This window comes from Athene noctua, chromosome 1 (assembly GCF_965140245.1).
Source record: "Athene noctua chromosome 1, bAthNoc1.hap1.1, whole genome shotgun sequence".
Lineage (NCBI taxonomy): Eukaryota > Metazoa > Chordata > Aves > Strigiformes > Strigidae > Athene > Athene noctua.
The window spans coordinates 88,184,889-88,199,792 of record NC_134037.1 but is presented as its reverse complement, the minus strand read 5'-3'; positions in this window follow the sequence as shown (position 1 = coordinate 88,199,792).

The window sequence follows — 14,904 nt, the reverse complement described above, 5'->3', positions numbered from 1 at the left end:
AATGCTTGAAACTAACCTGACAAACTCCAGGTCCTTGATCCAGCTTGTCCTCATGAGGTCAGCAGAGCCCCTACAACTGGGGAAATGTCTGTGATCACTTGGCCACTCATGGAAGTGAATCCTACGCTTAAGGCAAGTATTATATCCCTATTAAAGAAGCAAAGATGAAGAATGAAGTTATGTTCTGACTTTCCAAGAGTCAAATGGCAATTACAATTGCTAGACTATAAAAAAGTCACTGCCGATATCACTTAAGACACTTGAAAACTCAGAAAGGACTAACTGAAGCTAATCTTGTGACAGTATTTGGAAAGAGTAAATGAATTAGCAAAGGTAAACACACACCTTTCAGCCTGACATCAGAAATGGTAGGGCATATTAAGGACTTGATTAACTGAGAGTTTAAAAGGAGATGAATATTGATACTAACATGTGCTTACTGGAAATATATCTTGTCTATCAGAGTATTCAACAAGATTAGGATTAAACATGTGTTGGTATTAAAATGTTAAAACTTCGACTTAATCTGTCAGATGTCTGCCTTAGTATTACACAGTATTTTGCCTAAATGAGCTAGAAAAATGCATTAGCTTACAAGCAGAACTCAAAAAACTCTTGAAAATTGGGAAATGATTACCAAGTAATTGCACTTCCAATTCAGTTCTGTATAGCCATGTTTCTAGGCCTGTGCTATTTTTAGCATGGCATTTTAACAAATAATCTAGAAGAAAAAACAAATCAATCTTCCCCACCATAAATTTATCACTGATAAAGCCTGCAGATGTCTCAACGAACATTGATAAAAAGCAAAGGGCAGGTCACTGTTACTGGGTGATGTGAAGGTGGGCACAAACAGTGGTAACAGAACAGCCGCATATAATTTCTGAGTAGAGCTGTAACTACAGGAGATGATACTGCGCATTGTCTTGTAGAAGAACATGAGAATAATCATATTAGGGTAGCCACCATGTGTTGTCAATCATCAAAAAAGGTTAATACAATCCTTGGACATGTGTACAGGGAAAAGAATTTTAATCTTACTTCTGCACCTGGCACTGGAATGACTGCTGCTACGTCCAGTCTAATGTGTACAATTCAGGATTAATGTTGCAACTTGGATTAATTTCAAAGAATTGCCAAAAGAATGATTCAAGTGTTGGAAAAAAAAAACCCAAACCCAAAGAGAGAGAGATTCCAGGAACTCAGCTTATTTACCTTACCTGGGACATGGCTAAACTGCTCTTTTAAAATCCTTAATAATTTAGGCAGGAAGCACTGATAATGGGTTCTTCAGTCCAGCAGATAAATTTATGATGAGGTCCAGGAGGTAGGCATAGGAACTACATGAAGCAAGACTATACACAGGGAGGTTTTTTTTGTTTGGTGAAGGTAATGAACACAGGAACAATCTATTAAAAGTAACCGTGGATTTTCTCTCTCTAGGAATTTTTAAATCAAGATTGGATTTTTTTTTTTAAAAATGATCTTTAGTTCAAACCTTCAATTAGTGTTAATGAAGTCTTACAGCTGTTCTACAGTAAGATAACACTGTTGAAGACCAGGTACTATGTTTACATCTATGTCACAATTATCAAGAAAGAAATGGAAGTAGGAGATGAAAGAAGAGAAAAAAATGGAAGAATGAAAAGAAATACAGATGTTTGTTGCATTTATTTAGATTCTTGAATTGCTTGTTTTGATAACGGTCTCTCTATCCACTACAGTTTTAATGGTATCTTTCATTCCCTTTCTTGAGCTAACATGCAACATTATTATACAATGTCAAAGGGCAGAAAGGGTTCAAGCACACATCTAGCTGCATCAGATGGATCCACCACTTGTGTCCTGTTGGTATAATCTCAGGTATGATTTGGCATTTTCTTCCAGTCATGGTCCCAGAGGAAGACTATCACTCTCCTACTGCCCAGATACACCCATATCTGAACGCTAAGAGAGGAAACAAAGAATAATTTGCCCTCATGTGTTAGGATGACCTCGGGGTCATCTAGAACTGGGCATATGTCATTTAACATTTCTGTTCTCCCATGCCAGCTCCAGAGACCAGGACTGACATGGCATGGAAAAATACATGGGTTGGACAGACAAATTGCAGGGAGACGTTCTTATTTTTCCTACTTAACAGCCTGTGGCTACTCAAATGTGAAAGATTGTGCAAGTGTTGATTTCATACAAAGAACAAAATATACTTTTGTGTAAGACAATTTCTCTTTCAAAGAAAACCTGCAAATATAAACTGTCCAAGGGAAAATGTAGTCTCTTTCCATTCATGACAATCCTGTCTCCATGGTCTTATCACTGACATGTTCGTTATCACCTTTTAAACATACAAGTCCATACACAGCCACAGCCATACACTCTGTTCCTTTTTCTCTGACAGCTTCAGTGTGGCTGAGTCTTACAGTTGCATTGTGTGAACTCCTCACAAGCCACAGCACCATCACATGAAACAGAGAAACATTAATCTCATCCTTTCACAGAAGACTCAGGAAGGGATTAGAAGACAGGTACTGTGCTTTGATGCTCATGATGCAAGAGTGCCTCTTGCATCCCTAGAAAAGACGACTCTACTAGTTTGGTTATCTCACAGATAGACAAAATGAAATACTGTGGGGAGAATTTTATATCTGGACAAGTGGAACCAGAAAAAAAAAAAAAATTGCCTCTGAAACATCTTCTCCTTTGAAGTTCTGGTTCATCACTCTCAGAAACAAACTCTCTTCAACTCCAACTGTAATTCCTCACATGTTCACCTTAACATCTGTTTTGTTCCTACTTACAGATTTCTCTTTATAATCTTCTTTCTACTTTCAAACACATATCCCTCCATGGATTGGCACTGGATTCCCCATAGTGGAGTAAGGGGCACAAAAACTTGGAGTAGCTCAAGTGGAACAAACGCAGTCGCACTTGCTCAGACTTCCAACTTAAGCCCCAGCAAAGCATGAGCAGAATAACCCCTGCCCCTCTGAGTCTTGAAGCTGATCTGCTGTCACACACCTCAGCTCCTTCTCGCCAGCTTTCCTCTTTTCCGAATCTTCCAGATAACTCCCAGATGTCTCTGCCTGCCTACACACAGAAACTTTGCCCAAACTTACAAAGCAAAATGTTTTAATGGAGACATGGTAGTAGAGACAGGTCAGTTTTAACCTAAAAGGAGTTTATGCTTTGTAGCCCTGTATTTTTTAACTAGTCTGTAATCTCAAAGATTCTTGGAGATTAAAGTTTGCTTTGGTTTGCCCTCTATAAGACATCAAATCTCACTATACTGTATTAGCGACAGCTGCTATTCCTGGCCTTATTCCACTCTCAAAATGTTTTCTGTCTTGAACCATATGTTTCACATATAGTTATTTAAAGATTTTCACTAGCTAAGCCTGTTAAGATGAATCATCCCTCCTGCAAAGGTGTCGTGGGATATGCAGCAGAGTAATAAGAACATTAACTTGGTTACATAGCATAAACAAAATCATATGTCAGTTGTGCGTTGCTGTGACAGAAAAAGTGACTCAAATGAAAAGAAATCCTAACTGATGTGGAATGAGCTTTCCCAGCCTAGGTTACCTAAGAGGCAGGGAAGACGTATCTATAAACTACAATAGAATTAGGCTGGGTTTGTGCATATTAATTACAGGGGCAGTGTCAAACACATCTCTAGATTTAACTGCTGAAGTCTAGACATTTTTTACCTATTGTTGTTTCTCTTCCTGCTCCAATGCCAATTTGCTGGCATAGAGGGGAATAATCATAAAAACTTTATCTCAGTCCCTCATTCAAGATGGCTGTCTGTTTTTTCTTAAAATGTCTTACTGATTTCAAATATTACCTGCAAAGGATTTTAGAACATCTCAGGTGCAGTTTGCAGTAAGGAACCTTAATGCTTGCTGGCCTTCGGCCAACTTGAATAGGTTTCTATTTTCTTCATGTCTACTGTTTATTCTTGCTCTCACCACATCCTATTTACTATGAAACATGTAAACTTTATGACAGAGTAGGGCTCCAGCCACTCTTTCCAGGTAAGCATCCAGATCAGCTGACAAGAGCATCATGCTTGTTCTCACACCCAGGTCTGTTCCAGGCAATAGGGAATGCCTTCCTTCATGGGGTTATTGCACTTTCAGCCACAATGGAAGGACTTCTCTACACCAACTCCAAGATACTCTCTGGGCTGGTCGCAAAAGCACTTTCAACAAAAGTGGCAAATGTGTATCCTGATCTTTTCTGAAGGCTCTGATTGCTGAGGTGCTATTTATGGTAGGTACCCATCTCCAACTTTATCTGTGAAATGTTGGAAAGAGAGATCACAAGTGATCTTCATGCAGAATTTGGGATTTATGATAGCTCTTCCTATTTCCTGATAAACTTGTCTCTCTTCAGCTCTAGGAGCTATTTTCTCTGAATCCCTGAGAGCATGATTATGCACATTCCTGTCTCCTTGTAAGAGCACTGACTTTTTTTGTTTCCTTGATATTAGTTTTCAGACAGATAATGTTCTTTGGCCCAATTCACAGGGTTGCTATGTGCACACTAGAGGTAGGACATGGAAAGCAGCAGGGAAAAGGCAGTGGGTACTGGAGAAGAGGAGAAAAGACATGACCCATCTTTTCTGGCAGCAATGCAGACATCTGCTTGATTAAAGTAACCACATAACAATGGCCTAGGATACTTTCTTATGCAGTGTAGGGAGTTTAGAACAAAAGATAACCTAGCATTCTGGATTAATGAGGCCAGACGTTTACAGTCTAGTCAAGCTGAGGTGAAAGGTCTTTTTTGAGATCTCTCCTTCATATGTGATATGTGATGAGTGCTAGATAGCATTGCTAGCATGCATTGCATTGGTTTGAACACCTTGCTTAAACATTTTTGAAATGTCCAGCTTTAATGCTACTTGTTCAAAGCAAAATTCTTGTGAATTTCAAACATGGAACAATTGGAAATAATAAGGTTTTGTCTGAAAAAAATGTAGTCACTAAGGCAAAAAAAAAGAAAATAACATATTTCTGACTGAAAAAAAATCTGCCAGATTTAACTGCTTTACAACAAAATGGGTCCACTTTCAGTGGGCCACATGCATGCAAACAAAAAAGAACTGCTTAATAATGTATCATTCTTACCATGGTTTTCAGGGATTATCTTGCCTCACACTAGATGAAACAGACACTTTCTGAGCCAGAACCTCTGGTCCACTCAAGCCAGTTTCTAGGCAAGCCTGATGGTAGAGCTAAGGTGGGTTAGAATGACATTCAGAGTCCCCAAGTGCTGCAACTGCTCAGGATACAGGCCAATCCCTGGATTAAAGAACAGTTGGCCACTCTAACTGATACCTGGTTTCCCACAGTCCTGAAGTCCAAACATTTATTCTGTCCTGCAAAAAAAAGAAATAAATTGTGTTTTTTCAGAAGAGATTTATGATAAATAATGGATTCTCCTGCAGCACAACTGGAATAGACCTCTCAATGCCACATCTATTTTTGGAAAAGCACAAATGGAGCCAATTGAGTGATCTCACTGGCTAGTAATTTCTTTGAAATAGTTTATCACATACATGAAAATACACTGCATTACATCACTCCAAAAAGTCATCTTTGCTTACTTTTTAATTAAATTATAGTATTTTTCTTGATGTTTAAAATTCAGTATGTGTAACTTCGGTGGCATTATAGAAACCATTGGAAATCAAGTCTTTTTGTACTTACATACTCAACTCATGTAACTGTCCAGGAATGCAGCACTGGAGAAATTAATTATACATATGCAACATTTAGAGGTTGACCCATAAGTATTTAAGAATTATAGAAGACTCCTAAGGCTATTTCAACTTCTTCTGCTCCAACACACAGTCGTATACATATTCACATCTGAAATCTATATCACATATGGGAGACAAAAGTGTTCCAAATTTAAATTAGTGGCATTTAAATAAGAAACCCACAAAACCAAATGAAGTATTAATGCTGATTGCTAGAGCATGTCAGCATTTCACAACAGATATAAATAGATATAAACCAGATATAAATGTGGGAGATTTAACATTTTTGCGCTCATTCTCCTGCAGGCACAGCTGAGGAATGTTCAGACGGTCTCAACCCCAGCCATATTAGGATAGCATTAGGTATGCATCTCAAGTGCAGAAGCACTTTTGTGAATTATACTCCAGACAATGGAGGCTTAGACATATAACTCACTGGACTGATGCATTCTTGTGCATCGTCCATTCATTTAGTATTGTACAGAATAAATATGCATCTTTGGTCTCCTGCTGAAATGCAACTGTTTTCCAAGAATATTGTTTTACCACCCAAAGTTATATGCAAGCAGAACTTTCAGGGCCAGGAGAGAGGGGTAACAAGATGAATGTTTGTTCCTGGAACTAGGGCCGGGGTTAGTTCTATTTGGTTGGACAATCCTCCTGCTTCCTTTTACACATCTTTATTATTTGATCCCGTTCTTTTTAGCTTTTCTGGTGCAGAATCTAAAATACATCAAGAGAGGCAATGGTGTTCCTAAACCTCCTAAAAGGTGAGTAATGGTAAGTTTACAGTCAACCTTATGAATCAAAGTTTTTAGGCTTATATACTGTTCCTTTTTGACTGTCTGTGATCCTTTGCAGAGGGTCCCATTAATAGTCCTATAGCCAGATTTCATCACTGATATAATTTTCAAGGTGCTTTCAGGTGATCTCAGGAATGCTGTCTCCTTGTTACAGGGCAGGATGAGGATTCAAGATACCTAAGTGCTGTTTTTGACTCTGTCACTGGTTAACAGGAGAACAGTGGCTAATCATCCCAGCCCCAATCTTAGTTTCTGTTTTTTTAAAAATTAGGACAGTGCTGCTGGCCCCTGTTGCTTTGAGAACTGATACTGAAAACTATAAAAGTTAGAACTGACTGCAACTCAGAAGTTACTCTTGCTACAGTTGTATGGGCCACAGTCACAATATTCTGTCAAGCAGATAAATACTCCAGAAAACTTGTGTCCTTAAGGAGATAAGAAACTATGGCACAATGTAACACATTAGGTAAAATACGATTGTGATGGGGTAGCCTCATCTACCTGCCATGTCTGATGATTTCTAGTAGCACTCTGAGTAGGGAACACCAGCTTGTTCATCTTTTCTGACTAAGTGTATTTGTGAATAAATGATAAATGGTTTCTTCCCAGACATCAGGTCTCTAGAAGCACAAAGTAAATGTGAGTAATAGAAATAGTATGAACTCCTGTACACATAAGTGCAAAGTTCCAAGCTTTAGTTCAGAAGGGTATAATATGTCCTTTAATCTTTATGCACTTTTAATGTGCATATTTACACATAATCTCCTGGACTGCTTATAACTTGTTTATAGCTACAGTGGGTACTCTTCAATGATTTTATTATTTAGATCTTTAGAAAGGAGTAGGAATGTAGCAGGAAGATAGGGCTGAAAACTCAGCTTCAAAACATTGAAAGTTACTTAAAGATTGAAATAAAAAGGAAAAATCAGTTTCCCTATTAAGTGTAGAAAGATTCAGAACAACTGGCTTGAAAATCCACATTTTAATTCTGGAAATATTCATAGACTAGGAATAGAAAGAAGCCCAGATCTTTCTTACACAGAATTAGCAACTATAACTGTGAGCAAAACTCATGCTTCTGCTCAGTGGCCCACACAAGGACAAAATTCAATTAAAAATTGGGATTGAACCATTACCACCCTATGAGATCTTCCTGCTGGTCTGGAAAATGAAATGAAAACCCAAATAAAACTAGAGCACTGCTACTTATGTTGAAACTAATTAAGTTTAGCTTCAACTCAGTTGCATTCAGCAACTAGCATTCTGTTATCCCAAGTGGGCATGACCTACTGCAAAGATTTTTTTAATATAAAATCTTCAAGAGGTCCTAGAGAGTTTACTGTTAAATTTTCAGAATGGGCTAAGAAGTTACAGTTATATACAGTTTACTTGTGCTTTAAATCTTTGCCAGATATCGACACTTAATTTTTAAACTGAAAATGAAATTTAGCCAGAAAACTTTATTAAGCCCTTAATCAATCTATTAAAGAAATGTTACTTTTAGCGTGATATTGAATCTCCCCTGCTGCAGTTTTTCATTACTTCTTTTCTCTATAGTTTATAATTTCTTCCCTCAGAAACATTGTTCATGGTTATGGGCTGACATCCCAACTTTCCTTAGCCTTTTCTCTAGACTAAACAATGCCAATTCCTTCCACCCTCCCTCATGCTCCCTCTAGATTGTTGCTCATTCTTTTTACTCCTTTCTGGATTGTGTCCAGTGTGTCTAAATTTTTCTTGAAGTATGGTGCCCAAAACAGTACTTCTTGACACTCTCCAGTGTCAAGGAGAGTGGAAGAATGACACACCTTGTGTAGAACATTTGTACCCTAGGATCATTTTACTTTGCTTTAATTTGGTAATACTTGATAATTGCAGGGACCTTCTTTATTTATTAAACTAAAAATGTATGCTTGGAGAGAATCTTTTCTTGTGAAAGCTGGGTTCGGTTTTGTGATCAGGATCTTAAGGGCATAAAGTTGTAAACATCTGTTTTACTTTACTACAGGCCAGACCAGTAAACCAGGAGTTAGTTCTGATTTCCTGAACAAAATAGTCCCTATTTATAGATCCCCTAGCAGGCACACATGGTCTTCAGTGATGGATGGCAAGTGTCTTATTTAGTGTTTTATTAAAATAGCAATAAATATTACCTAGCTTTCTATTACTTCTAAGGACAGAGGTAGTGAGTTGAATTTGAAAAGAGCTTTGCTTACAAGGAACATCTGAGCACTCATACTTGAAGAGCTACGCACATTGTTACAAAGTATAAAGTGTTGTTACCTTTATGTACCTTTAAGCTGAAACAGTTTCATTAAAGTTAATTGCATTATTGTTAACTTGGATTTGATTATTAACTCTAAGACTTTATAGGTAGCAATTTGTTTACTGTTTATAATTGGTCTACCAAACTAGTTTTAGTTAATGCTCTATAGACACTAATGTAGTGTAAATATTTATTCTAATAATTGATAACCCCAACACACTATTACTTCATTGTGTTGCCTTACAAAGAGGATTTAGAACAGATCTCAGCGGGATTTGCTACCGAAACTTGACGGTTATTTCCTGGTGTGAGAGAAGGTAGGATGTAGAAAAGCAGTAAAAATGTCCTAATTGTAGATAACTTACGCCTTATTCTTCCACAGATTTCTTGCATGGCATGGGTGAGTGATTTAACTATCATGTGTTGCCTTGTCTTTCACTAGCTATTTCAGAAAAACATATTCCTTCCAAAGCAAACATTTCTTTTTTCTGTTTACTGTTGGGCTAATTTCTGTCTGATAATGGAGAAAGACCAAGAGACTTTGTCAGTTATCTTCATGTTAATGTGGATTATACCCACTTTGATTTCAAGACTTAATTCACTTCAGGGGTGCAACAACATTATGTTCCTGTGTTCTGGTCAGTATTTTTTAAGCCAAATTTCAGTTTGTTTTAAAGAAGGAAAAAAAGATAAAATAAAAGCACACCCACGGGCAGTACTTAGCTCAATCAATAAAACCCATAAATAAATACCACCATATTTGTACCAGCGCAACTTCTTCATACTCTGTTTCTTTTGCTAGACAATGGTTTAAGACACATAAAAGCTTTGGGTACCAGAAAAATTATGGTGGTCAAAGTTTTAAGACAAGCATAGATTTTTTTTTATTATTTGGATGCCATTCTGGTATTTCCTCAGCAAAAATAACATGGAAGGCTTCCCTTCTTTTTCCTAATCCCATTTAAATTTATTTATATATTAAACCATCGAAATTTCTTTTGCTTCTTATCTACTTTTTAAGCCAGCAATGACAAGCAGAGAGGTTTAATTTCTGGAAAAGTTACAATAGCCTGCAGTAGTGATTTCGCCAAAGTAAATGTTTGGTATGTCTTCAATACAGTTCACTACAGATTTCTGTAATATTCTAGGCTATAGATCATTATTCTAAAATTATTTACCCAACCATGAAGTAAATTCACTGACATCATTGTTCATCCTCAAGGCAAAAAACACTGCCTCTTGAACTCTACAGTTATTAATGTCTGTTTTCATTCACTTTTCTTTTCAGTTGTAGACTTGCTTAGTAGTGCTGGTATAAAAGGGAAATAATAATTTCAAATATACTTATTCTAGCTTTCCTTTGCTATAGCTCTGAACAGGATTTGACCTGCAGTCCCACTTTTGTTTTCCAGTGACAAGTCATACAGCAATACTAAGCACTAAGAGACTGTGAGACTAGATATCTGAGAAAGTCTCACTTTTCTTGATACTCACTGACTTCTGTAAATCAGCATAGGTGTTTAAAAACACCAGCCCAACATGCTGAGTTTGTTTCATGTTTGTCCAGTACCAAGTGTAGTAGATCTTTGATCTCTGGATAATATTTTAGCAACAACCATAAATATTGTTAATTATTCTGTATTAAATGTGACATGCAACATTTCAAGAACAGAAGAGTTTATGATAAAAGTTTTTATTCACATCTCTTTCCTTATTCATACTTTAAATACTTCAGACTTGCACAGTCAAATACCACAGAGCTAGAGGCAATCACTGGAAGTCACCCAGAATATGTCATAGATACAGGACGGTATCTGCTAACAGTTTCTGGAAGATGCCCACTGAGAAAGCTTGTGGATTCTCAAACATAATTTTTTGTTGCCTAATGCAAGATCTCCTTGTTGCAGCTTAAACCTATGGCTTGTTGTTTTACGTTTAATGGATATAAGTAACAGTTTATTCCCTACTTTGTTGCTATCCTTTATGCACCTGAATAGGATGAGGGATAAGGGGCCTTAGTCCTCAACAGACATGGCTGACCCACACAGGGTTGCCATTAAGCCAGCCTCCTCTGTCCCCAAAAATCCATTTCCAGGTATGGAGTTTTAATATGGACTTAGGTAATTTTTATTTTTATTTTTTTTAAAATTTAACTCCAACTATTTTCTGTTACATAACACACAGCTGAAATTATGTGTGCAATAGTGTGCATTCAGCAAATTCAGACCAAAATTGTGAATGAACCAAAGTATACCACAGTCTAGCTTGTCAGGCCTTGATTTGCATTACATACCTCTCAGCCAAACACAATTGCACCCTCTCCCCAAAACTCAGCATAAGTCTTTAAACACTAGTTTGTTTATGACATGAATTAATTATCTCTAGACATTACAGATTTATGTAATTCAAATTCCATATAGTTTAAACCTCTTCCTAGAAAACAGCTGGTTGTGGTTGGGCATGTGTTATTCTGAGTGACACAGCAGAAGCCCCTGTCTAGTCATGCAGCACTGACAGGGACAGTTGCAATGATCCTTAACTTAGAGTTTGTTACTCTGAGGTCACATTCATTTTCCTTGCAATTCCAGCAGCAGTACCTGCCTGCAAACTTATTCAGTCTCCTGGCCACCCACCTTCCCCATGGAAGAAAGTTTACATATGCTGTTCCATTCAAATGCTTTTCTCATCCTGATGTTGCTCTACACTAAATTTATAAGGATGGAAAAGGCAGAGACTGCAGTTCATTTATCCTGGAACACAGAAAATAGAGACCACTTGAGCATTAGAACGGGTAAGTTGAATTAGTAATTAACATCCAACACAATGCATTCTGAAACACAATTTGCTCAAAATAAAATTAATTGTATTTTGAACCTGAAACTGCTTAGACCTAGTGCCAAAAAGTACTGTCTCTCAGAAATAGAAACCCTGGTTGTTCCTTTTATAGCTTTGTATCCTTTAACCCTTGCTGCCTTTGACAAGGGATGCTCCTTGGCTATATTCCCAAAAGATTAGGGTTTAGGGGCAGGTATGCATTGTGTGTCAAGCTGCAAGATAATATTGGGCCGCTGTGAAAGATAATGTAGTTTTAGGCAAATTGAGACCATCTGTCATGAAAGTACACAAAAAAATTGGACAGAACCTCAGAAAACTCAATGTAATAAAAATCAGATTAATGTTAGGAGGCTGGAGTGCTGTAAGGGTCTGACACAATCTTTGTGAAGAACCCTATTCATTCAGAGGAAAAATTAGCTTCAGATCCAGAGACATCTGGTTTTCTAAAACTGTAAGTAGAACCTTTCCATTTTCTACCACAGAAGTCTTTGTACAATAGTGCTGTTCATTTCTTTCTTCTACCTATTTTCCACCTATTTCATCCTTGACTAGACAAGAGCAGCTTAGAAGAAAATGAGTCATGATACCATTGCAGGGATTGCATGGTTTGATCCACTGATATTACCCCTGGCCTCTTCTTCCTTCCTGCATCTTGACAGTGCTTAAAAATTCAGAGGAAAACCTACTGAGTTGCTGGTGATAAGGTGGCCTGATCAGAAGGACTGAGATGATATAGTCATAATGGAAGAGCTAGACTCATGTCACCATCTGCAGTCTTATGGTTTGAGAATATAAAACATTTTTAGAAAAAGCTTTTTCTTAATGTGGTTGTTATGCACTGGATTGTAGGCAAAGGGGGAGGGTAAAAGAATCAAATTGTCCTTCCCGTCTCAACACACCCTGGTGCCAGGCAGCTGTGATAGTCCCCGAAAGGTAGACGATATGATTTTAATTTTTTTTTTTTCCTAACTGTACTTTGGTTTTATCTGTTACTACACTGAAATTAATGTAACTGTTACTTAGTTGCAATGTACGCTAGTGGATGTAAATGTACTTAACTGCAATCCAAGAATCCATGAACCTGGGACATTCCCTTACTGGCACGTTTCTGAAAAAAGACTGAAAACATCCTCTGCTCTTTACATTCCAGTTTAATAATACAAGCCTCCTTCTTTCTATATTAAAAATGGAAGTTGCAATCGTCCCACCAAGACCAAATTCTGCTCTCAGATCTACAAGAAGTCTGTCAGAAAGTGGTAACAGAGAAGACAACAGCGTTCGGCTTCCCTGTGAGCACACATATTCCAGTGGTAAGTTATGGGTGATATCATTTCGGGACTCTGGCATTGGCAAAATGTGCATGCCAGACACAGGAAACCAAGAAAAACAAAGCAAACTGTGGAAGACTCCAGAATTGTATCATTTTTATAGTTTAGTGAGAAGATGGATATTCTCACTGTGACTGACCTCCAAGAACTAGATTTTTAAGCCAATACAAATATTAGCTTTTTTTGTCTCTGAACATTTATATAATATTAGACACAGGACAATCCTGCTTAGTTTTGATCAACTTTTTAGACCATTAACCAATCTCTACTTTGCTTAGCATCTCCAGATCAGAACAGTGGTTTTTAATTTATTTTTTTAATACAAATTACCTTGTAAAAAAACCCAAAAGAAACCAACAAATGTTCAATGGTTTCTTATACTTAATAACCACAATCTCACGAGTCATTGTTCTCTATATTTACTCTACAAACGATTTCTAAATCGATACTTGTTATTTAGTTGTAGCTAAAGTTTTTTAAAATGTCCACTGTAATTTCAGTGAACATTGAAGGTCATTGTATTTGCTAATAAAAAATGTTTTTAATACACTAAAGTTAGCATTAACTAACTTTAAATGGTCTTGATTGGAGAAAAAAGTTGAGAGGTGAACTAAAATAGTATTTAGTTTAGCCAAATTAGCTAATTGCTAAAAAAAAAATAGGCTAATAATACAAACTTAGTTGCTAATTGACCTCAAAACATTCACATTCATGTGCATTCACTGAATGCCTTGAACAATTATCTGCTGAAAGCATATTTACCAACTATTCTACTTAAAAATATTTCTATTTATGTCACAAGAATCGTTTCTGTGACAGGCATTTTTCCCAGTTTGGTCATAAATTCTAAACAAGAGAATAATGAATGAAACAGCTATGGTCTGGATTTTCAGTAATATTACCTTCTACACTAGAATTTAATATGTTTTTTAGCCAGTATTACTAGCCCCAGTATAGCAACAACTGTTTCAGCAGTTCCAGGTGTGACAATGCCAGTTAACGAAATTAAGTTGGTACTGCATTCTTGATTCCCAGAATCTTCCCAAATCAAGGCACTACAACTCTACACACAGGAAGTGTATTTATTCAGGTTGAAAAAAATCAGTCATAGAATGTTTTGGGTTGGAAAAGGACCCTAAATATCATCTAGTTCCACCCCCCCTGCCATGGGCAGGGACATTTTTCACTAGATCAAGTTGCTTAAGAGTTCCTTCTTTGTCTGATGGTTATAAATACAATTGTAATATATCTTTTTTTTTTCCTTGACCATAAAGAATCACAATCACTAATTAAATTATTATTACACAAAAAAATGTATGCACAATCTCCAGTTGAATGAATTGTAGAGAAGCAATCCTAGAAGATGCTGAACCTCCCTAAGATGCCAGTTCTTGGCCTTCTGAGTAGCAGCATTCCAAATTCCATGTCTGAGAACTCGCATGCAGAAGTGAACAGAAGAATGAAGTGTCAATCCAAGTACAACAGAGCAGAATCTTCCCTGTCTACCATTTGGCTTTGTTCCAAGATAATACTGGTTATGTAAGAAATGATGCTGTTAGTTTAAATAAGCATTTAAGCAAGTCCTTAACTACTGTCAAAATAAAATTTTATCAAAAAACTCCATATATCAGTCTTTTTTCTTTTAAATAAAAGAATATTTAGTTTCCTATGAGTGGGGTCTCAACTCATGAGTTGATGAGAAGGAAAAAATAGTGAGAGAAGTGAATCATTCCTTCCTGAGATTTGTGGTGAACCATAGCAGGACCTCCTCAAACATGGGCTTCTCCATTAAGTGACTACAGTGAGTGCCTTGTGTCCTCCCCCATATCCTATATGAGTTTAGATGTATTAATTCTCTTAGTATACCTCACAGCAGCATATAATCATGATACTAAATTTATCATT